Raw genomic sequence first — 27573 nt, forward strand, 5'->3', positions numbered from 1 at the left:
ATGTCATCAGTGATGTCATTTGAGATGTCATCAGTGATGTCATCAGTGATGTCACTGACCATGTCATGAATGATGTAATATGTGACATCATCAGAAGTGAATTGCGGGTGCGCGATATATAGTTAGTGCAACTAACTATATATGGAATTTCAATGGTTTTGTGTGAGTAAAATAAGGTTTTGTAAATGCGAATTCCTAACTATATATGGTCTATAACCTATGGTTTTTTCAGTGAATATATATATATATATATATATATATATATATATATATATATATATATATATATATATATATATATATATATATATATATTACCTACTGGCTGTCGCCAGTAGGTATATATAGTTAGGATTTTTTCCCTATGGGATTTTTGAAAATTCTATGTTTAATAACTTTGACGTTTGTGGACGGAATCGGCTGAAATTTTCAGGAAAATGGAACATTTTGTTTCTGAGCAGCCCCTGACAATTTGGGGGGGTTTCATCAAGGGGGGGGCCGAGAAAAAAACGGGGGTCCCAAAACGCGTTTTTCCCATGTTAATTTCCATAGGGCGGTTGGCCTCACTTTTAGCTCGAATGGCTGAATGGATTTGCACGAAGCTTGGCAAAATTGTAGGGACTGTTAGCCCAATGTGCCTTTGCTAGGTCTCAATATATGTGCTTCAGTGGATTTTGAGAAATTAACGTTCAAAAAAAGATATATATCTGTAACAGCGCTCCGAGCTGCGCTCCGGTCCGCTTACTTTTCGCGAAACGGAACTTTGCGATGCGAAGCTGATTGGCTTTCTGGTGTCTGTCAACATTCTAAACAGTCCGGAGCGGCCGCCATCTTATCTCTCGGTAGGATCGAGAGAGAAGAAGAGGTGAAAAACTAAGGGGGAATTTGATGAAAGGGGGCAAGGTAGACCCTTCTTGACCCCCTAGGAATGATGTTGGGGTTATTAAAGGGTCCCGTGGGGAAAATAAAAAAAAATTGATTTTTCACGGTAGAAGCGCTTCTCGGGCCACGAACTGGGCCGCAAACTGGTAGCGAAACGGGAATTCGCCATTTTGTGTTTCGTTTTAATTAATTTACTAGGTATAAGGGGGTGCGGGAGACGTATCCTGATCCCTTATGTTTTCTGAGGGTGGCTGAGGAGGCTCATATATGTTGATATATGTCTTCCAGCGGCTGTGCGTGCGCCATCTTATCTCTCGGTACGATCGAGAGAGAAGAAGAGGTGAAAAACGAAGGGGGAATTTAATGAAAGGAGGCAAGGTAGACCCCTCTTGACCCCCTAGGAATGATGTTGGGGTTATTAAAGGGTCCCGTGGGGAAAATAAAAAAAAAATGATTTTTCACGGTAGAAGTGCTTCTCGGGCCGCGAACTGGGCCGCAAACTGGTAGCGAAACGGGAATTCGCCATTTTGTGTTTCGTTTTAATTAAATTACTAGGTATAAGGGGGTGCGGGAGACGTATCCTGATCCCTTATGTTTTCTGAGGGTGGCTGAGGAGGCTCATATATGTTGATACATGTCTTCCAGCGGCTGTGCGTGAGCGTTTTTTTTTTTTTTTGCTGCGTGACGTCTGTTAACGTTCGATTCGATGGAAATCAGGAAGTGTTGACCGCCAATTTGTCACTGCGATAAAATATTTTGTTATAAATTAATCCTTATTGATAAACATTGTATGCGCCATCTTGCCTTTTTTCCAATGGCACAATTTTGTCGTGCACGGCAGCCATTTTAGATGCCTTGACCAGACCCACTCTCTGCACGCCGTCGATTCTCAGCACGGCTCCCCACCCTCGCAAGCATCTCCCCCACGCACTGGTCACCCCCGCTCTCTCTCTCATGCATGGGCCATAAACTTCCCCCCATCTGCGCTGCTCTTCCCTGAGAATCACACCCTGTGCCCGCCCAACACCTCCCTTTCACCCTATTCACTACCGCACCCTCTGACACTCCTCTTCCTCTGTGTCCGATTGTCCAGGCCGGTCCCAGGCTATCACCTAGCCCTGCGGATGTAGTTTATGGCCCCAGCTGCAGAGAATCCAGACATGCCAACCCTCCCGATTCAGGCGTGAGACTACCGATTTCAGTGCTAGTCTCCCGCCTCCCGATTCCTGCAAGCAAAAACCCGATTCCTCAGGGGTTTCAGCTGACAGGGCTTGGTATTGTGTTACGTGCTAATTCTTCCAGGAAACGTCAGAGGGCCGATGCAGGGGCTCTAGAAGGGGTGATAAACCATTTAAGACTCATTAACAAGCGCATGGTCTTTTAAAGATATGTGAAGTACTCGGGGCGGCGGTGTGTGTGTGCCCTCTTTCAGGAGCGGGCGGGGGGGGGGGCACTGCCAGCAACTTGCCAGGCCAGGCAGTGTTCAACACTTGCATCACCCTTTCTCTGCCTGCTATTGCGCTCCATGCTTCGGAAAGGTAAGAAAAAGAACGTGCATTTGAGTTTGAAATGTCCGATCCTGTAGCAGCACACTTCCAAAGCCCACACATGACAATAACCCGATTCAAGGCCCCATTCACCCGATTTTTTAAAAATATATAGTACTCCAACAAAGTAGGATTATAAAACTTTATTAACTTTATAAATATATCGAACGCAACAAAAACTGTAAATACATTTAAACATTTTTTGGCAAAAAGAAGCAACAATGGTCAGTAGCTGTCTTTTGTGCGAATAGTCCCAAGGCAGCACAACGTGCTGAGTTCTGGACGGCACCCAGGTGATGTTACCTGGGTGCCGCACTGGTTTTTGGTTTCCTACAATGCAGCTCAGAAAAACAGCGTGGGGCGTCCCGGGTGGTGCGGGGGGAGGCCTCGTCAGTAGCGGTCTGTTGTGCGAATAGTCCCAAGGCAGCAGAACGCGCTGAGATGTGGATGGCACCCAGGTGATGTCCAGTAACTTGCCGCACTGGTTTTGGTATCCTACAATGCTGCTCCGAAAAACGGCGTGGGGCGCCCCGGGGGGGGCGTGGGGGAGGCGGCGTGAACGGGCCTCCCCAGGTGGAGGCTCGTCTGCTGTACTGGGGCGCCCCTTTACCGTTTCAGTTGCCATTCCGCCCGCTTTTGCTACACTGTGCCTCATCCTCCATTCAGCTGTTTATCGCCCGCTCTTGCGGCTACAGCGTCTCGCTCACCATGTAGTTGAGTTGCGCCCACTCTTGCGGTGCAGCGATAGGCGGCTGCCATTGGATTCTTAAAATGGCGGACGGCTCTACGGATTTGGGCCTGGTCCACTAAAATGGCCCTGGGACACCTTGGAACTCGGACGCTTGCCTGCTAGGGCTTGGGCTCCATTCTCGAAAGCGTCCCCTCAGCCGTGAAGATTCTACAAAAGTCTTGGGGGCCCTAGACTCCTGCAGGCTTCCGGTGGGGAGCGGCTGCCATGATTGCTCGCGGAATGACCACGACGGAGCCACAAGATGGTGGTGCTCTCATGCGGACGCCAGCTTCAGTCTGAAACATCCAGAAACAAGGTGGGGCTTTCATCGTTTGGGAAAAAAAATGTTCTAAACCAATGAAAAGTGTTATTTTTAGGTCATATGACCAAGCCTTCCATCATTAGGAAACCAAAAGTAAAATGAACCAATGAAAAGTTTTATAAACAAGTCACATGACCTGTTATGCGGCATAGGGCTACAAAAAGCGTAGAAAATCCGTTGGCACGTGAGGCGGCGTCAGTAGCGGACCGATGTGTGAATAGGCCGAAGGCAGCACAACGCGCCGAGATCCGGATGGCACCGAGTTGTTGTCCAGCAAATTGCTGCACTGGTGTGGCTATCCTACAATGCTGCGCCGAAAGTCGGCGTGGGGCGCCCCGTTGGCCTGTAAGGTCGCGTCAGTCAGTGGGGGCTGTGCGTCTCCCCCAATATGGAGGCTCCTCGGCTGCAGTGCGGCGCCCCTTATCTTTTCACTCGCCGTCCAACTGAGTTGCGTCCGCACTTGCGGCTACAGTAGTCCGAAGGCAGCACAGCGCGCCGAGATCCGGATGGCACCGAGGTGGTGTCCAGCAATGCTGCGCCGAAAGACGGTGTGTCCAGCTGAGTTCCGGTCACTCTTGCGGTACAGTGACTCGAACGCGCCGAGATCCGGATGGCACCGAGGTGGTGTCCAGCAAATTGCCGCACTGGTGTGGCCATCCTACAATGCTGCGCCGAAAGACGGCGTGGGGTGCCCCGTTGGCTTATGAGGTGATGTCAGTAGTGGACCGATGTGTGAATAGGTTGGAACCAGCACAAGGCGCCAAGATCCGGATGGCAAGTCCTGGATGTTGAGTGCCATAGTTGAGAGTTCTGAGCAGTGCTTGTAAGACTGTCTGAAGCTTATTTGCACCTGCTGCAGCTTCACTATTGCCCTGGTGTGGCCAAAGATCGCCCATGACATAGGCGGCCGGCTCCCGAGGTCCGGCGGAACTTTTTTCCTTTTCCTTTCTGCATCTTGTCCCACAATCCGTTTGACCTGAAGACACGACCAGGTCCCTGAATGTGTGCAGGGGGACGTTATTGATTGAATCAAAATGGAGGCTTCACACAAAGCTGACTCAAGCGTTGCTGTTGATGCTATACAGACAAAAATTGGTTTTCAGTTTGTACATTCTTCAGGATTTTTTTTTCCATCCAAGGCTGATTGAGAGTTTGTAGAAAAATGGCTTCAGATTTTCAACATACTACTCTTCAACATTCTTCCTAAATGTAACAATGTGAGACTCACTAGGAGAACGGCTGTTTATCTTTTCTTTCAAAATGCTGCCAACAATATTTTCTGAATGGAAGACACCATCTTGTAGCATAAAGGGCCGAAAGGGGTTCTGGTCTGGCCGATGGTTGGTGGAGACATTTTGACTATATCTTGGACCTGCCCGGCCTCGCCCAAAATGGCGCCGGTATAAATGGGACTCGTAACTCCTTGTTGTGTACTGGTTGAACAACCTTGATATCACGAGATATGAATGCAGTTTTGATGCTCATGGCGGGCGGGGACGAGAATTGATTGAATATTTCGACATCCCTATTGATATTAAGTTCTGATGTGTTATTGATTACTGTAGTATTGAAAGTTCGAATTAACGTCACCCATGGTACTTGCCCGCAAATGTATATCTAGATGATTTTTTTGTAAGTGGCTTTGTCGTATTTTAATTACAAAATGTACGTCCACCGATTCCGCAACTGTTAGACACCTTAGTTCTTGCAACCTAATGGCCCGCTCGTTACGTTCCTCTACAGTGTAAATGTCTCCTCATCATATACGTTTCCAGTTTGCTCCGTGGCCGGACCACGTGGTTATAGGCCCGTATTTGTATACTGACATTTTCACAATAAAGGTTTTTAAAACAAAACATGGTAGTAGTATTTACATTGGTAAAGTTTTTACTTTTAGTCACTGTTTTCGAATCAGTAAAAGGCAAGTGAAATAAAGCAGTCCAATTACATGACGGATAAAAGGTATAATACGTAGGAACGCAGTAAAGATAAATGGTCAAGGGCAGTTGTGTTTTCCACTCCTGCAACATAAAGTGATCGATAAGAATCTGATAATCAGGCGTATCGGCGAGTAAGACAGCAGGTCGAGCCTCTTTTACTCAACGGCCCCGTCATGGGACGAAGAAACGCCCTTTTTCTCGAAAAAGGAATATATTTTACTTGCAGGACAGTTGTAAATTTTCCGGGAAAGTACATTAGCCTGGAACATTATAACATATATGTTTTAAAAAAAAAAATTTCGAAATCAATAAAAAGCGTATTTTTTAGGTCATATGACCAAGCTTTTCATTATTAAAATAACAAAAGTAAAATGAACCAATAAAAAGTTTTATTAACAAGTCACATGACCTGTTATGCTTACGTTACGCGCTGCGCGCCGCGCCCCGGATCACTTCCGGGTGCGCTAACGCGGCGTGTCATATAACGCATTACGCGACAACGTAGGTCAAGAATATAGTCAAAATGTCTCCACCAACCAGCGTTCGGAACACAACCCCTTTCAGCAGTCCAAAAAGTTCTGTTAAATGACAACAGAGGGGACAGGCAACAAGAACCATCAGTCAAAGAGGGGAGGGCAAGTTCTTCTCTACCGGGTCATGTTGGGGCGCTACCGGAACTGATCGAATTGGTAGTCTACAGTGTTTCTGGATGTTTCAGACTAAAGCTGGCATCAGCATGAGAGCACCACCATCTCGTAGCTCCGTCGTGGCCATTCCACGAGCAAACATGGCAGCCGCTCCCCACCAGAAGCCTGCGGGAGTCGGGGGCCCCCAAGACTTTTGTAGAATCTTCACGGCTGAGGGGACGCTTTCGAGAATGGGACCCAAGCCCTATCAGGGAAGCGTCCGAGTTCCAAGGTGTCCCAGGGCCATTTTAGTGGACCACGCCCAAATCTGAAGAGCCGGCCGCCATTTTGAGAGTCCTGTGGCAGTCGCTTATTGTTGCATCGCAAGAGCGGGAGCAACTCAACTACATGGTGAGCGAGACGCTGTAGTCGCAAGAGCGGGCGGTAAACAGCTGAATGGCGGAAGAGGCACAGTGTAGCAAAAGCGGGCGGAATGGCAACTAAAACGGTAAAGGGGCGCCCCACTACAGCGTGTCTTCAGGTCAAACGGATTTTGGGACAAGGTCCAGATTAGAAGAGTCATCAAAAGGCAAAAAGTTCCGCCGGACCCCGGGAGCCGGCCGCCTATGTCGGGGGCGATCTCAGGCTACACCAGTGCTATAAGACTTGGGGAGGGGGTCGGAGCCAAGCGTCTTCTCCGAGTCCGTGCCATCACACCGCCCCTCGGGGGCCTCCGTCAAGCGGTTTAGGGAGGTACCATATCACATTGTTTTCAAATGCAGTCAGGTCCACAAACGACCCTCACTTACTTTGAGAATAGTGAAGCTGCAGTAGGTGGAAATAAGCTTCAGACAGTGTTACAAGCGCTGCTCAGAACTCTGAACTATGGCACCCAACATCCAGAACTTATGCCATTTGAGAATGGCAGTGACATCGAAGCAACTCAGGGACCAAAACCATTAACGTACTTTCACGTATGAAAATCTTACTTGGGGAGGGGGCAGGAGCGAAGCGCCCCCTCCCAGTCCGCGCCACCACACCGTATGTGGAAAATCTGAAGCCATCGTTCTACAAACTCAACCAACCTCGGATGGAAAAATCTAGAAAAATGTACAAACTGAAAACCAGTTTTGGTCTGCATAGCATCAGTAGCAACGCTTGCTATCAGAGCGCATGAGTTTCATGCTCGATCGATTGAGCTAGCCGGATCGGGCAACAAAAAGTATAAAATAGTTATGTAAATAGTTATTTAATAAAATGTTTTACCCTGTTACTTTGCTGGTGTGTTGTATATATTTTTAATATTTGCATAGGGTTTGTCGTTATTTTGGGCGGGGTGGGTGACGGAGCCGAGCTGTCTTGCAGCCCTCATGGTGTGGAGCTCAGTTCATCTCACTATTTTCGTATTTCTCATGAAGGGTTGTTCCTAATATTTCTATTTTAGCGAGGTCAAAAAGAGATCCAATTAGTGGCCTACTGATTTTGCTCGATTACTTTTATTTTTTTACACGATTTTTCACCATTTTTCACTATCTGCAAAGACTAAACAGAGTATTGCGACTTTGTGCTTGTTTGTAAATAGAGAATGAACCAAAGAGAATCAATTGTAAAACAGTAAATGCTTGGATAACAATCAATCAACTGGAGAGACAAGCAGGCACGACGGATTACAACGTGGGTAAAGGCCTGCGTTAACTACCCTTCACTATCTGCAAAGAGAGAGTACTACTAAGAGAAAAGAGGGGAGGGGGGGGCAGCGTTCAAAGCACATCAGCGTGCATAAACACGAAAAAGTTTTTACCTATCACGTACTTGACATTTGACAGCTTTTGATATTTGCTATTAATAAACCATTGAAATTCACAGAAAAAACCATAGGTTTTAGGCCATATATAGTTAGGAATTTGCATTTACAAAACCTTGAAAATTCACTGAAAAAACCATTGGTTATAGACCATATATAGTTAGGGATTAGCCTTTTCAAAACCTTATTTTACTCACACAAAACCATTGAAATTTCATATATAGTTAGTTGCACTAACTATATATCGCGCACCCGCAATCCACTGATGATGATGTCACATATTACATCATTCATGACATGGTTAGTGACATCACTGATGACATCACTGATGACATCTCAAATGACATCACTGATGACATCTCAAATGACATCACTGATGACATCACTGATGACATCTCAAATGACATCACTGATAAAATCACTGATAACATCTCATTTGACATGACTGATCACATCACTGATGATATCATTCATGTGATAATACCATGAACCTCTTCAGACTCTAATATAACCTTAGATACAATCAGTGTAAACAGACAGACACAGACTGTCACTCATCCATGGAGTTACTCACACACCTAGTCAGTTATGCAAAAAATCAATCACACCTCCATTTTCTCAACTATACAGTTATACACACCTTACTTATTCAAACATATACTAACACATATTTACTCTCTTATACAATCCCTGATACATGTTCACAATGATCCATACAGCCACTCACACATTCACTGGCTCTTATGCACAGTTATTTATATATGTCAACTCTCACATGTACTGTGTTTTACATATGTACTTACTTTGACATGTAGCACTGAGATATCCATTCACTCACCAATACACTCATGCACAGTCAACCGCCCATACAGCTGTTTCCACATGCACTTTTGAACCCATACATATAGTGAATCAACTACTCACACATCTATGTACAGAGTCACACACCTCCCAGCCACCCATACACACACACTCAGTTTCCCATACAAATACTTGGACAACCAATGAATAACCCATACAGTTACTCATATAGCTACTGATCAACACATGCAGCAGTTTGTAGAACAACAGACATAATGATGCACAAATTAAGACAGTTTAGTCACTAACCCATGCACTCAGTAAGACACATTTAATCATTCTCTCATACAGTCAGTCATGCACCTACTAAATCCTTCTTCCAGACACTTGTACATCCACTCATTCTTCAATATGTAAGACATATTTTAACTTTACAGAAACATACAGTCACTGGATGTTGTCATCAGTGATGTCATCAGTGATGTCATTTGAGATGTCATCAGTGATGTCATCAGTGATGTCATTTGAGATGTCATCAGTGATGTCATCAGTGATGTCACTAACCATGTCATGAATGATGTAATATGTGACATCATCAGCAGTGGATTGCGGGTGCGACTAACTATATATGAAATTTCAATGGTTTTGTGTGAGTAAAATAAGGTTTTGAAAAGGCTAATCCCTAACTATATATGGTCTATAACCAATGGTTTTTTCAGTGAATTTTCAAGGTTTTGTAAATGCAAATTCCTAACTATATATGGCCTAAAAACCTATGGTTTTTTCTGTGAATATATATATATATATATATATATATATATATATATATATATATATATATATAATACATATTTAAATATCGAACCAAACCACATTCACTGGTGATGTCATCAGTGATTTCATCAGTGATGTCATTTGAGATGTCATCAGTGATGTCACAGACCCCTGAAACCTATGGTTTTTTCAGGGAATTTGAGATGTCATCAGTGATGTGATAAGTGATGTCACTGACCATGTTATGAGTGATGTAATATGTGATGTCATCAGCAGTGCATTGCGGGCGCGCAAGTTATAGTTAGCTGAACTAACTATAACGGGAGAATTTCAATGGTTTTGTTTGAGAGAAATGTCCAGCTAACTATACCATGGGAGAAACCTATGGTTTTTTCAGTGAATTTCTAAGGTTTTTTAAATGCTAATTCCTAACTATAACGTGGCTGAAACCTATGGTTTTTTCAGTGAGTTTCTAAGATTTTTTAAATGCTAATTCCTAACTATAACGTGCCTGAAACCTATGGTTTTTTCAGTGAATATATATATGCACTGGAAAACTAAACACCCATTTCCTTTACAAAGAAATGGAAAGTTTGCATCTCTGCAACCTCTCTAATTTTTCACCTCAGTCATCTTCCACTCAATCAACACAACAACCCCAAATACACACACCTACGTGCTACCATTCTAGCCTAAGCTTTCCAATTATTCTTCTTTAATTCAAATTCAAAGTGCAGGCCCTTTATTCAGCCTTCTTGGTAACTACTACCCGTGAATAGCAGTGGGTAATTTGCACACTTCTGTCCTTTCTTGCGTCTTTTCTACCACACACTGCGGCAGGTTTACAAGCCCCTTGCGCCACTTTTGCATCATTTTTCCCACAACCTTGTAAATCTGCCCAACTGTGTGTACTTTATGCACTAGCTTTCTTCCTTAGTTGTTGTACTAGTTTCTCTTGCTCCCACTGTGGAATCCAGCACCCTATCTGTGTAATGACCTGGAAATCCAATGATCCACTTCACTGACAATGCAGTGGGTAGTTTGCGTATCTCCAACCTTTCTTACTTTTCATGTTTTTCATCTTCCACTCAATCTACACATCATCCACCTATACACACATCTAATTGCTGCATTCCTAGGCTGTGATTATCAACTATTCTTCTATTTTATATTCATATTCAAAGTGCAAGCCCTTTATCGAGCCTTTTTGTTGTAACTACTGTTCCAGGAATTCTGCTCATACACAGAACTGTGCATAAAGACTTAGGACCTCAGTGAATTACTGTGTACCAAAACCCACCTTACTACACAAACCCCCTACCAAACTAGCAATCAGTGACTCATTGGTTCTTCGCCCTAGAGAAAAAACACCAATGACTAGTCAACCCAGAACATGCGACTTAGATTACATGAAGTAAAGTGGATAACAAAAACACTCTTTCAATATACTGTTACACCAGTCAAAAACAAGATGTGAATAAAGACACGTGCAAATTTGAAATGTTTATTTCTAACGCCATAATCTCATGCACAGTACCTTAGAAAATACAACTAAACATATTATCAGAAACAAGGTTGTCAGCATTGTTACTATTCTATGAAATACAAACGGAAAAAACCTCCTATAATGCTAAAGGTAAACAGATTTAAAATATACCTACATTTCACCCTCCCTACCTAGCAGATTAGTTTATAACTACAGAAAGTTTCATAGGATTACATGGACAGACCCATACCTCTGGTACTCAGCAGTAGTGGATCACATTCAGTGCTCCATAAACTGTCAATATACGAATGTTCTCCAACTGTGTGCAACTTTGCCTCCACAATGGATTATGAAACGCGCAAGTATCAGAGGTGGCCACAGCTCCATATGTATTATGGCTCGAACGTGCAAGGATCATTCTGAATAACAGACACAGTATTCAAGATAACCTTGATGTTCCATGCTCTCACTATACACACAAAACTAGCGAGGCGGTTTACAAATCTAGCACACCAAATTAATCTCATATAAAGCAAAATACTCAGCCTCTAAACAATATCACAAGTATGTGTCGTGTGCAAAGCAGAGCAGGAAAGCAAAAATAGTGTGTAAGCTTCTAATAAACCCATGCTAAATTAACAGGGTGTGAGTGCAACGCTCAGCCCCACGGCACCCTTTCTTGATCAAAGCACGTGATATAAACGTGGGCGAATTAGGAACGCAGAGTCCAAGCCTAAAAAGCAGAGTCAAGTTCACATTTCCCAAAAAAGTTATTCGCTCTTTGATAGAAAGCAGTAACTAAATAATAAAGAATACGTAGAAAAATCAAAGAGTCTTAATCCAACAGCGTGTAAGCACAGTATGTAGCAACAGCCTCCAACAGGAAGTCATTGTTCTCATCTGAAAACATTTCCGCCATCCAATTCAATAGTGGGAATGAACATGTTCCTCAACAACCGGAGCCTCTATCACCATTGGAGGAAAACTCGGGTCATCTTCAATGTAACTGCGTGTCAAGAACTAAAGCGCCGCTGCAAAAACATTCCAACATCCCATTATTCCATGTGTCGCTGCTAAGGCCATAATCCCGCCACCAGAACAGAGCACGTCATGAACCAGTAAGGAGCTCATCAGCTGGTCATAATCCGCGTTGGGAGACACCGTACTGCAGAGACACAAATCCAGGGCCCAGTCGAAATCACAGCTCAGGCAATGGAACACAGGTTGAACGCAAGTGAAAAAGGGAAATCGAAACAATAATCCATAAACTGCACTCAATGTAGCCAAAGGCAGCGCTCTGTAATAACTAACCATTTGGTTGCGAAGCAGCAACAGCCGGGACATATTATCATCTGCTGCAGGATGTGCATCCATATTTATGTAAACAAATTAATAAAAGCACACCCGCAACCAATGGGAGTATTAAGCGCAATCCACCAAAGATGCTGGAAAAAATCGAATGAAATAATCCCAAAAAGATACCAAATATACTTTCTACAGAAGTCACAAGGCCACTGCTTCTAACTTTAAAAAAGTAAGGTAACCCCGTTGTCAAGGACACATTAAAGATACTCTAAATTAACTTCCCAAAATTCAAGAGCACGTCTGTATTTAATAAATCATGCACTTCTGTGCGGGTGTTTGCTACATGAAGGACAAATGTTTCTGTACCAGATATAAGAGCGACCTCTTTTTGAGACAATAGCGCTCTAATACGACTCATTTGGTTGACTCTGCTTTCAATGTTGAAATCCACAGCCAGATAGAAACATCCAGCTTCTCATGCAGAGGAGTTCACACAACTTTTTTTTAATCAAACCACACGCTCAGTTACCGTAATCATGTAAGCGATGCCTGCTAACATTGAACAACAATCTCCATTGTTTCAAAGTAAATAGCTCCCGTTTCCAGTAAACTAAACGTTGTTATGATAGCAGGTGTCGGACTACCTTCCAAAACTCAGTCCAAATTAGGCACATCTTGTATACAAGAGCCATGCAATTGTATGTGTCTACAAATTAAGGAGTAATCTGGTACTATTGTGCAAGCCTCGCCATTCACATAGACTTCTTTTCCCTCCCTCAGACATCTATATGTAAATAGTAATACCAAGCTTCATGCAGTTGACCGCTCCCTAAACATCCATAAATGCCTATAGCATAGTATTTCATGCAAACCTCAAACTTAACCAGGTTAAAAAATAATGTTATGATACTGTGGATAAGCCACACACCTGAATTGGATCTCCAATGAGTGACCACTTCTAACCATTCTCATAGCGCACCCTGTGCATTGATTTGACAGTGAGAGAGTGATCACACCATAGTTTGTACTGTTAATCATTCTCAGCATATCTGAAACTGTTGTCACTCTCCTTAGACTTTTATCGTTTTTTCTGATTAGTCAGGATATTTGTCCTAGCTAATTTTCTCACTCTATTAAGAGTATCTGATAGAAATTTCTCATTATAACCTCTTTTGAGGAATCTATCAATACTTTCACTTGCAGCCCTCTCAAAGTCCTCCTCTGTTGTACTGTTCCACTTCATTCTGAGCAATTCCCCATAAGGGATGCTCCTCACTAGTCCTGGTGGATGATTGCTAGAGGCATGGAGGGTTGAATTACCCGCTGTGGGTTTGCGAAAGAGAGACACATGTATGTAATTATTTACTACCCTGATCTGGAGATCTAAGTAATTAACCGTGTCTGTGCTGATGTCACCACTGAATTCCAAATTGATCACATTCTTATTCATGCATCTAATAAAGTTGGATGCCTCCTCACTTGATCCATCCCACACAATGCATAAATCGTCGATATACCTATACCAGGCAATGACCTTATCCATTTGCATCTCACCTGGCGACCTGGACACCTGCTCCTCCCACCAGCCTACGAACAAGTTTGCATAGCTGGGGGAAAAGCAGGTGCCCATCGCCGTGCCAGATACCTGGTGTTAGTAGTTGTTATCAAACAAAAAAATGTTGGTTTTTAAACAAAATTCTGTGAATTGTAACAACATTTGATTATGTTCAGCAAATTTCATCGGTTTCTTTTGCAAAAAATGTGACACTGCCTCCAAACCATGTTCATGTTGTATCACTGTATATAGACTGGTAATATCTAATACTATCAGCTTATATGTAGGTTGCCATACAAGTGTCTCGATCCGCATCATAAAGTCTTGTGAGTCTCTTACATAGGCCGGTAAACTTTTCACCAAAGGAGAGAGAAATGAGTCTATTAAAGTTGAGAGATTTTCAGTAAGACTCCCTTTAGAGGAAACAATTGGCCTCCCAGGCGGGGCTTCCCTGTTTTTGTGTATCTTAGGGATATGATAAAAAGTTGGCGCTACTGGGTTCAAACATCTGAGGAATAAGTACTCATTCATATCTAGCATCGATTTATCTAACCATGTTTTAATCATCACATGGTATATTTCAATGCTGTCCAGATAAATCTCCTTCAAAACTTTTTGATAGCAGTTGGGTGTCTGACAGCTGTCTTAATATTTCCATTTTGTAATTAATTCTGGTTTGTAACACAATATTACCGCCTTTGTCAGATGGTTTACAGATTAGAGTTTCATCACTACTAAGAGTTTTTAATGCCTCACTTTGGTCTTTAGTGAGGTTAGATGTTGTTCTTTTGAGTTGTGTCCTTAACTTCAATAAGTCTTTATTAACAGCTTCTGTAGCATCATGAGACATTTGGGGTAGGAATTGCGACTTGGGTTTAAAATTGCTTTGGTCCTTATCTTGACTTAAACCTAATCCTCACGTTCTTTCAACTACATCACTTGCAATGTTGCCTGATGAATTTATGTTGTGATCTGTTTGTAATTCATGCATTAATTGCAATGTTGCCAGATCCTCGCCAGCTAAAGCATCAGTAACTAGCGTTGTCGATGATTGTTTCTTGGATTTTTGAAAAGATGGTTTCATTTTAAAGAACTTGTAAAGTTTGAACTTCCTTGTTAGTTTGAAAAGGTCGATTTTAGTTTGTGTGTATTCCATCATATTAGAGGGACAAAAAGTTAACCCAAGTTTTAATACTCCTCAGCTTGTGTTAGGGTTCTTGTTGTTAAATTGATAATCGTTAAATTATCTAATTCCACTTTTTGCCGCGATTGTTGCGTGTAGATCTGCTTGGAACTTTTGTTTTGCCGATACACGGCATGATAACTGTTACTTGATAATGTTATCTAGTAATTATTAGAAATAACATTAGTAATGTATACCTGTTGAACTGTTTAACATTGTTCAGGCTGGTTTTTTACAGTGATAAGATGGCAGCCAAATAAGATACGCCATAGTCCCTCCTTGATTTTGTTGACACACTAACATCATGTGACTTGTGTAACAACCAATGGTTTAAAAGTGAAAGTTTTAATGGCGGCTTTTATGAAATACTAGACTAAGCCATAGGCGAAACGCATCTTTTTCATGTTTGCGTCCATGGGCTTTGAAAAATAAACCCTATTTGCAGTAAGCCCTGTGAGTGCCTTTCTTGTTTCCAGACGGTGACAAATGAGTGGGATATATATATATTCACTGAAAAAACCATAGGTTATAGACCATATATAGTTAGGAATTAGCATTTACAAAACCTTGAAAATTCACTGAAAAAACCATATGTTATAGACCATATATAGTTAGGGATTAGCATTTACAAAACCTTATTTTACTCACACAAAACCATTGAAATTCGCATATATAGTTAGTTGCACTAACTATATATCGCGCACCCGCAATCCACTGCTGATGATGTCACATATTACATCATTCATGACATGGTCAGTGACATCACTGATGTCATCACTGATGACATCATCCAGTGACTGTATGTTTCTGTAAAGTTAGAATATGTTTTACATATTGAATAATGAGTGGATGTATAAGTGTCTGGATGAAGGATTTAGTAGGTGCATGACTGACTGTATGAGAGAGTGATTAAATGTGTCTCACTGAGTGCATGGGTTAGTGACTAAACTGTCTTAATTTGTGCATCATTATATCTGCTGTTCTGTAAACTGCTGCATGTGTTGATCAGTAGCTATATGAGTAACTATATGGGTTATTGATTGGTTGCCCAAGTATTTGTATGGAGGAGTGAGTGTGTGTGTGTGGGTGGCTGGGAGGTGTGTGACTCTGTGCATAGATGTGCGAGCAGTTGCTTCACTAGATCTATGGGTTCAAAACTGCATGTTGAAACAGCTGTATGGGTGGTTGACTGTGTGCATGAGTGTATTAGTGAGTGAATGGATATCTCAGTGCTACTTGTCAAAGTAAGTACATTTGTAAAACACAGTACATGTGAGAGTTGACATATATAAATTACTGTGTATAAGAGCCAGTGAATGTGTGAGTGGCTGCATGGATCATTGAAAACTTGTATCAGTGATTGTATAAGAGAGTAAATATGTGTTAGAATATGTTTGAATAATTAAGGTGTGTATAACTGTATAGTTGAGGAAATGGAGGTGTGATTGATTCTTTGCATGACTGACTAGGTGTATGAGTAACTCCATAGATGAGTGACAATCTGTGAGTGTCTGTTTACACTGAGTGTATCTAAGGTTATATTAGAGTCTGAAGAGGTTCATTGTATTATCACATGAATGATGTCATCAGTGATGTTGTCAGTGATGTCATTTGAGTTGTCATCAGTGATGTCATCAGTGATGTCACTGACCATGTCATGAATGATGTAATATGTGACATCATCAGCAGTGGATTGCGGGTGCGCGATATATAGTTAGTGCAACTAACTATATATGCGAATTTCAATGGTTTTGTGTGAGTAAAATAAGGTTTTGTAAATGCTAATCCCTAACTATATATGGTCTATAACCTATGGTTTTTCCAGTGAATTTTCAAGGTTTTGTAAATGCTAATTCCTAACTATATATGGTCTATAACCTAGGTTTTTTTTAGTGAATTTCAATGGTTTTTTAATAGCAAATATCAAAAGCTGTAAAATGTATTCTTATTTTAATGGAAAAATATATTTTATATGTTTTTAATATAATTTATTTATGTATATATATATATATTTTTTTGTTTCGCTACCGGTCCGCGCACCGGGTAGTTTCCGGTTAGCTCAATTTGGTGCCGCGACCCGGTCCGCGAACCAGGAAATGTTCCATTAGCCCAACTGCCACGCAAGAAAACAACATCGTGACGCATTGCGTAAACGCGACGTATCGCGTTGCCGCGTAATGCGTCTTATGACGCGCCGCGTTAGTGCACCCGGAAGTGCTCCGGAGCGCGAACCGAGGCGCAAAGCGCAGTACCCCAGAAGCGCTCCGGGTGCGTAGCGGGACGCGTAACATAAGCATAACAGGTCATGTGACTTGTTCATAAAACTTTTTATTGGTTCATTTTACTTTTGGTTTCCTAATGATGTACGGCTAGGTCATGTGACCTGAAAATAACACTTTTCATTGGTTCATTACTTTTTTTTTTCACAAATGATGAAAGCCCCCACCTTTTTTCCTCACTCTGACTTTCATTTTTATGAGAGAAAGACCTACTTTCAAAATTTTGAAAAATGGCAAGTGTTATAGCTGCAGCTGCTGGAGCCACTCCACCACCACCACCACCACCAAAAAAGGATGGACCACCTCCTCAGGTCCTCCTTAATCAAGAGGAGGAAGAAGAGGAAGAAGAGGAAGAGGAGCAAGTGAGCAGGCTGTTTTTGCCTGAAGAGCCAAGGAGGTCCCATGTGAAAATAAATTATATCTGGCAATTCTTCACATTTTCCCGGGGCCAAAAAAAAGTAAATGCCCATTATGTCACATGTCTGATCTGTGACAAAGAACTATCCTGAGGGACAGAAAAAAAGTACAGCTTCGGGAATTACACCATGCATCGCCACATGGAGAGGTGGCACCCTATTAGTTACAGTGCTGCACAGGTACGTGACCTGCAGGCAAACCCCCCTCCTGTGGCCAGTACATCAGCCGAACAGGCAGTGACGGGACCAGAGGCGAGGGAGACGGTCCCAAACATACAGATGAACTTCAGAAACATGAAGCATACCTGCATTTTTTGCGGCAAATTAATTTCCTATGGGGAGAAAAGTATAACTCTAATCAACAGAGCTTATGAAAATCATAAATGTACAAAACGGCCCAGAAAGTAAATTATCTTTTTTTTTTGTTGCTCCTGTTGAGCCCTTTATAATGACTGATTTTCGTTTCCCCCCCCCAAAAAAATCAAAAAAATATAAAACCGTTCTTAAAATACAAAAAAAGTAAAAAAATGTTCATAAAAATAATAAAAAAAATTTAAAACAACAAAAACAATTAAAAAAAGTTATTTTCAGAACTACCTCCCATTTATAAAAAATTGCTAGAATGTTTAGCACTCTGGCAACCTCTTTTTCTTTTGATTCGCTTCCCGGTTCGCGCGCCGGTACGCGAACCAGAAGCGAAACAAAAAAAATTTTTTTTTAAAAAGGAGGAGTGAGTATAAGGGAAGGAAACAGAGAGTAATGTTAAAAGAAAGACAGCTAGAGGGAGTAACACAGAGATACTGTTTAATAGATCTATTTTCCAAAGAAAAGATGTAAGAGGGTATAATTGAGAAAAACAAAATAGATAAGGAAGTGAAAGAAAAAAAGAAAGTAGAAGAATAATAACAAGAGTTACTTGGAGAATGTGAGTGAATGTTCAAATTAAGAAGAAAAACAGTAAAGAATGTGGAATGAGAGGTAGGGATAGAACCGGACTAAAACAACAAGCATGAGGGAAGGCGTTAAGAAAACAGTGAGCGAAAGTAAATAGGAATAAAACAAGATGTGTGACAGTGAATAAGGTTAAAACATATTGAATAACAGAGAGAAAAAACAGAAAGCAGAAAAGAAGAAGTGACAGAAAAGGAATAATTGAAGCAACAAAGAAATGTAAATAACATAGTGTGCTTCAACTACAGGGAGAAAGCATAATGAACAAGTAGTGAAAGAGTGAAGAGACAGAGACAGTGAGAGTAATAGAGACAGACTGAGTGAACAGGAGTGAGGAACTATGAAAACAGAGGGACTGAGAAAAAAAGTGGAAGGAGTAGAATAAGTAAGTAATAGAAAAGGAATGAGGGAAGTAGCAAAGGCAGGAAACTGAGGGTTAAAGAAATGAAGCAGTGGAACTAATAGAAGTTAAATGTGATAGAGATGTAACGGAAAGAGTACTAAACACTTACCTTATAATTGTCGTTAACTTAGTCACTTGTTATTTTTATACTTTCAATCTGTGAAAGAAAGAACAAAAATTTAAAAAATATTAAAACATGTATTTAAAAATTAGAAAAGACAAGGGAAAAGATTAAAAATCATCCAATTTTACAAAGAAATAAAGTTAGAGATAAACATGCAGAAAGAAAGAGAAAGAAACGGTGATAGACAGATAGAGACAAAAAGAAATTGTAATACAGTAAATTACTAAGAGAAAAAAAAGGAAGATAGTTTCATTGACAGAAACGAAGGATGAAAGAGAAAACTAAATTGAAGATGTGTAAGATACTAAAAGAAAGTGAGTAAGGTAAACTATATAAGGAATTGACTTAAAATTGCCAAGCACACAATGGGGCGTATTTACAAAGCCCTTGCACCAGGGGAAAGTGACTTAAAATTGCCAAGCACACATGGGGGCGTATTTACAAGGCCCTTGCACCAGGGGGAAGTGACTTAAAATTGCCAAGCACACATGAGGGCGTATTTACAAGGCCCTTGAACCAGGGAGAAGTGACTTGAAATGGCCTAGCACACATGGGGGCGTATTTACAAGGCCCTTGCACCAGGGGGAAGTGACTTGAAATGGCCAAGCACACATGGGGGCGTATTTACAAGGCCCTTGCACCAGGCGGAAGTGACTTGAAATGGTCAAGCACACATGACGGCGCATTTACAAGGACCTTGCACCAGGGGGAAGTGACTTAAAATTGCCAAGCACACATGAGGGCGTATTTAGAAGGCCCTTGCACCAGGAGGAAGTGACTTAAAATGGCCAAGCACACATGGGGTGTATTTACAAGGCCCTTGCACCACTTATGCGTCACTTTTAACATTTACAATGTGGAGCACCATGGGGCAAAAACGGCACAGATGCGTCATGCATCTGTTCCGCAAAAGCGACGCATTGCAGATGTCACATCGCAAGTAAATAAATTCTCATAAATTTAAAAAGCATTCCTTTTCCTTAAAAACGATTTTCTGGTCATATTTTGAAAACACAGCACAGCTCCTATGTACAAGCACACCTTGTCAGTACTAATACTTCACATTATCTCCAATTACAATTTGTAAAAGAAGCAAAATCTTTTTGGAAAACATAATTCAAACACTTGACACAAAACAACATTTTAAATGCACAGCTGGCTTCCTTATTTTCTCCAAAAAGCATACTAGTCTCTTTCTAAATTAAAGGAATCTTTTCTCACCTTAGCACGATCTTTAAACACATCATGTAAGCAAATTAGTCTCCCAGATTCATGGCAGAAGTGACTTAAAATTGTCTAGCACACATAGGGGCGTATTTACAAGGCACATGCACCAGGGGAAAATGACTTAAATTTGCCAAGCACTCATGAGGGTGTATTTACAAGGACCTTGCACCACCTTTAAAGTCACTTTTAAAGTGGGGAAAATGACGTGAATGTGGCTCATAAGCCTTGTAAATATACCCCCATGTTGACTATGTAACTCTTGCAGAACATATTGTGAAACCTAAATGACTTCAAGAAACGAGTTTTTAAACCGACAAACAAGCAAATTATTCTCCCATATTCATGGTGGGAAGTGAAATATTTATTTAAAGAAGCAGACACCATTTTGTCCTTCTCATAAATGTAAAAAGCATTTCTTTTAAAAAAAAAAACGATTTTCTGGTCATAATTTGAAAACACAGCACAGCTCCTATGTACAAGCACACCCTGTCAGTACTAATACTTCACATTATCTCCAATTACAATTTGTAAAAGAAGCAAAATCTTTTTGAAAAACATAATGCAAACACTTGACACAAAACAACATTTTAAAAGGTATGCACTCCAGAGGCTGCAACCAACAAAGGCACAGAAATGCTGAAATTCATCACACATATCTCTCATGTCACCCAATCAAAACTCTTCCCTCACTTTTTTCAAATCAACACCCTTCCCCCCTCTGCCCTTTCTGCCCTTTTTCCATAACAACTACCTCCTGACAGACCTCTCATGTTTACAAGTTCACACAACAATGTTTCAAATGAACTCTGAACTCTCAGTACACCTGCTAATCCACTGCAACGTTTCTTAAAATCATTTTTTCTTAACCATTCAAATACATCTTTCAAAGAACACATCCATGCACCCTAACTTTCTGTTTTCAGCAATGGAAATCCACCAATCACTGCTACTGAATCATTAGCACTCGAACTCCACAGTTTTTTTTCTTTACAAACTCCTACTGTTTCAACTGCCATTTCATTCCCACACTTCATCTGACTGCAGCAGAACCTCCTCTCACCATGTTTTCTGTCTGGATTCTTGGACATAGCTACATCCACTGGGCTCACAGGTATGCTGATAACAGAAATTTACACAACCTCAATTTACAAAATGTGGAAATCAAATGGATTGGGCAGAGAGGATTGAGATGTCACCAATTGATACCATTGGTGAAAACCTTTTTGCATTTGCCAAACCCTGACCTCTTAATAGTGCAGTGGAGGAAATTATTTGGGCACTTTGACTGGGGTAGGTCTGGAAATGCTTTTAAAGGACACCTTTGAGCAATTGATGGCACTTTTTCCTCAAACTGCCTTGGTATATTCCTATATATGCACAAGACAGAAATGGAGGTGGTCCAATCAATTTTGTCCACAAATTGAGAAAGCGAGGAAGCATGTAAATAAGTCTGTTTCAGCTTATATGAGAGACCATGGAATGGGCTCCATCTACAACAATAACTTGCGTTACTATATGCAAGATATCTACAGAGGAGATGGTGTGCACTTCTCAGATGAGAGAAACAGAGTTTTCATACAAAATTTAAGACTGTGTATTGGTACCTACTTATGTGTACCTAGAACTTACACAGAACCCAAAAGCTCTTTTCAGAGCTACCTTAACTATGATTACTCTTTAAAGATTTCGAATGTACCTTTTTTCACTAATTTTCACTTATGTTCGCTTCCCAGTTCGCTACCCGGTTCGCGTACTGGCAGCTAACCGCGCGACAAATTCAATTTTTTTTCCGACATATATGAGCCTCCTCAGCCACCCTTAGAAAACCTAGGGGGTCAGGATACATCTCCCGTGCCCCCTTATACCCTATCCCAACATTCTTTATCCTCCATCTTGTGTCTAAATTCATCCGAAGCACAAGATGGCGGACTCCCGTTACGCTGCCGGTTAGTTTCCCGATACGCTACCCGGTTCGCGTACCGGGTAGCGCTTCTACCGTGAAAAAATCGAAACTTTTTTTTTTTTGCCCCACGGGACCCTTTAATAGCCCCCACATCATTCCTAGGGGGTCAGGAGGGGTCTACCTTGCCCCCTTTCATTAATGTCCCCCTTCATTTTTCTCCACCTCTTGTCTCTCGATCCTACCAAGAGACAAGATGGCGGTCGTTCCGGACTATTTAGAATGTTGACAGACACCGGAGAGCCAATCAGCTTCACTTCGCGAAGTTCCGTTACGCGTCAGGTACGCGAACCGGGGCGCTAACCGGAGCGCTGTTACAGATATATATATTTTTTTGAACGTTAATTTATCAAAATCCACAGGAGCACATATATTGAGACATAGCAAAGGCACGTCGGGCAAACAATATCTACAATTTTGCCAAGTTTCGTGGAAATCCATTGAGCCGTTCGAGCTAAAAGTGAGTCCAACCGCCCTATGGAAAATTGCATGGGAAAAAAGCGTTTTGGGACCCCCCTTTTTCTCGGCCCCCCTTGATGAAACCCCCCCAAATTTTCATGAGCTGCTCAGAAACAAAATGTTCCATTTTCCTGAAAATTTCAGCCAATTCTGTCCACAAACGCCAAAATTATTCGACATAGAATTGTCAGAAATCCCATAGGAAAAAAATCCTAACTATATATACCTACTGGCGACCGCCAGTAGGTAATATATATATCCATATATACATATATATATATATTCACTGAAAAAACCATAGGTTATAGACCATATATATTTAGGAATTAGCATTTACAAAACCTTATTTTACTCACACAAAACCATTGAAATTTGCATATATAGTTAGTTGCACTAACTATATATCGCGCACCCGCAATCCACTGCTGATCATGTCACATATTACATCATTCATGACATGGTCAGTGACATCACTGATGACATCACTGATGACAACATCCAGTGACTGTATGTTTCTGTAAAGTTAAAATATGTCTTACATATTAAAGAATGAGTGGATGTATAAGTGTCTGGATGAAGGATTTAGTAGGTGCATGACTGACTGTATGAGTGAGTGATTAAATGTGTCTCACTGAGTGCATGGGTTAGTGACTAAACTGTCTTAATTTGTGCATCATTATGTCTGTTGTTCTGTAACCTGCTGCATGTGTTGATCAGTAGCTATATGAGTAACTATATGGGTTATTGATTGGTTGCCCAAGTACTTGTATGGGAGACTGAGTGTGTGTGTGGGTGGCTGGGAGGTGTATGACTCTGTGCATAGATGTGTGAGCAGTTGATTCACTAGATGTGTGGGTTCAAAAGTGCATGTGGAATCAGCTGTAAGGGCGGTTGACTGTGTGCATGAGTGTATTGGTGAGTGAATGGATATCTCAGTGCTACATGTCAAAGTAAGTACATATGTAAAACACAGTACATGTGAGAGTTGACATATATAAATAACTGTGCATAAGAGCCAGTGAATGTGTAAGTGGCTGTATGGATCATTGTGAACTTGTATCAGGGATTGTATAAGAGAGTAAATATGTGTTAGTATATGTTTGAATAAGTAAGGTGTGTATAACTGTATAGTTGAGGAAATGGAGGTGTGATTGATTCTTTGCATGACTGACTAGGTGTGTGAATAACTCCATGGATGAGTGACAGTCTGTGAGTGTCTGTTTACACTGAGTGTATCTAAGGTTATATTAGAGTCTGAAGAGGTTCATCGTATTATCACATGAATGATGTCATCAGTGATGTGATCAGTAATGTCAAATGAGATGTCATCAGTGATGTCATCAGTGATGTCATTTGAGATGTCATCAGTGATGTCATCAGTGATGTCACTGACCATGTCATGAATAATGAAATATGTGACATGATCAGCAGTGGATTGCGGGTGCGCGATATATAGTTAGTACAACTAACTATATATGTGAATTTCAATGGTTTTGTGTGAGTAAAATAAGGTTTTGTAAATGCTAATTCCTAACTATATATGGTCTATAACCTATGGTTTTTTCAGTGAATTTTCAAGGTTTTGTAAATGCTAATTCCTAACTATATATGGTCTATAACCTATGGTTTTTTCAGTGAATTTTCAAGGTTTTGTAAATGCTAATTCCTAACTATATATGGTCTATAACCTATGGTTTTTCAGTGAATTTCAATGTTTTTTTAATAGCAAATATCAAAAGCTGTAAAATGTGAAGTACGTGGTAGGTAAAAACATTTTCGTGTTTATGCACGCTGATGTGCTTTGAACGCTGCCACCCCGCCCCCCGCCCCCTCTTTTTTTTAAGGAGTATTCTCTCATTGCAGACAGTGAAGGGCAGGTAACGCAGGCCTTTGCCCCTGTTGTAATCCGTCGTGCCTGCTTCCCTCTCCATTTGATTGATTGTTATCCAAGCATTTACTGTTTTGGAATTGGTTCTCTTTGGTTCATTCTCTATTTACAAACAAGCACAGAGTCGCAATACTCTGTTTAGTCTTTGCAGATAGTGAAAAATCGTTAGAAAAAACAAAAGGAATCAAGCAAAATCAGTAGGCCACTAATGGGATCTCTTTTTGACCTCGCTAAAATAGAAACATTAGGAACAACACCTCATGAGAAATATGAAACTAGTGAGAGGAACTGAGCTCGACGCCATGATGGCTGCAAGACAGCTCGGCTCCGCCGCCCACCCCGCCCAAAATAACGACAAACCCTATGCAAATATTATAAATATATACAACACACCAGCAAAGTAACAGGGTAAAATGTTTTATTAAATACCTATTTACATGGCAGCCTGCTGCAACATCGATCCAAATGCATGCCGCCATTCCCGGGATTTCTCCCCGACTACTCTGTGGCCTACGAGATGGATCAGTATGGGCAAATATACACTTGGGGATTCACAAGCAACAACAAGCCTTTGTATTTGGGGCTCAAAATCAACAACAGTGACAGAGAACAGAAGCGAACTAAGCACTCAGGGGCTACGTTTAAACGTAACATCATCTCCCCAAAGGTTCATCACCTTACACAGACATGCACTCCGATCTCCTTGCCTCAGTCAAGCATCAATAGTAGGATTTTCATAGGTGAGTGTAGGTTCATGGTTTTCCATCCACAGACTAAAAGCCTGGAGTGGGACTGAAAGAACCATAACTAGGTAAGAAGGAAGGCAGAGGCTGTAGGAAGGACTCTGGATATGGTATGTTGCTTGGCCCTTGAGATGCTTCGATGTCACTGCCTTGCACAAATGGCATAAGTCCTGGATATTGGGTGCCATAGTTGAGGGTTCCGAGCAGCGCTTGTAACACTGTCTGAAGCTCATTTGCACCTGCTGCAGCTTCACTATTCTCAAAGTAAGTGGGGGCTGTTTGATGACCTGACTGCATTGGAAAGCAATGTGATGCGGTGCCTCCCTGAACCGCTTGACGGAGGCCCCCGAGGGGGGGGTGTGGTGGCGCGGACTCGGAGGGGGCGCTTGGCGCCTGCCCCCTCCCCAAGTCTTGTTGCCCTGGTGTGGCCTGAGATCGCCCCTGACAAAGGCGGCCGGCTCCCGGGGTCAGGCGGAACTTTTTGCCTTTTGGTGACTCTTCCATTCTGGACCTTGTCCCACAATCCGTTTGACCTGAAGACACATCCTGCGGTGCCCTAGTCCGACCATCACATATACCTGCGCCAGGAGACGGCATGGGGTGCACTAGAAGGGAGAGGCGGCGCGAACGAGCCTCCCCCACCTCCCCAGGTGGAGGTTTCTCAGCTACACCCCAGCGCTTCACTCGGCCAGCTGACTTGCGCCCGCTCTTGCGGCATAGTGCCTCGCTCGGCCAGCTGAATTGCACCTGCTCCACACCTTGTCCCACAATCCGTTTGACCTGAAGACACGTCCTGCGGTGCCCTGATCCGACCATCACATATACCTGCACCAGGAGACGGCGTGGGGTGCACTAGAAGGGAGAGGCGGCGCGAACGAGCCTCCCCCACCTCCCCAGGTGGAGGTTTCTCAGCTACACCCCAGCGCTTCACTCGACCAGCTGACTTGCGCCCGCTCTTGTGACACAGTGCCTCGCTCGGCCAGCTGAATTGCGCCTGCTCTTGCTATTACAGCGTCTCACCCGCCATCCAACGGAATTGCACCCAATCTTGCGGTACAGCGACAGGCGGCTGCCACGGAGCTCACAAAATGGCGGTCGGCTCCACAGACTTGGGCCTGGCCTGCAAGGATGGCTCTTAGCAACCCTGGAACTCGGACGCTTGACTGCTACGGCATGGGCCCTATTCCCAAAAGCGTCCCCTCAGCCTTGAAGATTCTACAAGAGTCACCGGGGCCCCCGACTCCCGCAGGTTTCCGGTGGGGAGCGGCTGCCATGATTGCTCGCGGAATGGCCTCGACGGAGCCACGAGATGGTGGTGTTCTCATGCTGACACCAGCTTCAGGCTGAAACATCCAGAAACACTGTAGACTACCAATTCGATCAGTTCCGGTGGAGCCCAAACGTGACCCGGTAGAGAAGAACTAGCCCTCCCCTCTTTGACTGATGGTTCTTGTTGCCTGTCCCTTCTGTTGTCATTTAACAGAACTTTTTGGACTGCTGAAAGGGGTTCTGTTCCGACCGCTGGTTGGTGGAGACATTTTGACTATATTCTGGACCTGCATTGTCGCGTAATGCGTCATATGACGCGCCGCGTTAACGCACCCGGAAGTGCTCCGAGGCGCGAAGCGCAGCTTCCCGGAAGCGATCCGGGGCGTGGCGCACGTAACGTAAGCATAACAGGTCATGTGACTTGTTAATAAAACTTTTCATTGGTTCCTTTTACTTTTGGTTTCCTAATGATGGAAGGCTTGGTCATATGACCTAAAAATAACACTTTTCATTGGTTTAGAACATTTTTTTTTCCCAAATGATGAAAGCCCCACCTTTTTTTTCTCACTCTGACTTGTAAAGCAAAGGACCCAGATGCATTTACAGTTTATCACTAACAATGTTCCAGGCTAATGTATTTTCCCGGGAAATTTACAACTGTCCTGCAAGTAAAATATTCCTATTTCGAGAAAAAGGGAGTTTCTTCGTCCCATGAGGGAGCCGTTGAGCAAAAGAGGCTCGGCCTGCTGTCTTAGTCGCTGATAGGCCTGAATATCGGATTCTTATCGATCACTTTATGTTGAAGGAGTGGAAAACACAACAGCCCTTGACCATTTATCTTTACTGCTTACCTGCGTATTATACCTTTTAACCGTCATGTAATCGGGCTGCTTTATTTC

Source organism: Lissotriton vulgaris, chromosome 4_1 (assembly GCF_964263255.1).
Source record: "Lissotriton vulgaris chromosome 4_1, aLisVul1.2, whole genome shotgun sequence".
NCBI classification, from domain to species: Eukaryota; Metazoa; Chordata; class Amphibia; order Caudata; family Salamandridae; genus Lissotriton; species Lissotriton vulgaris.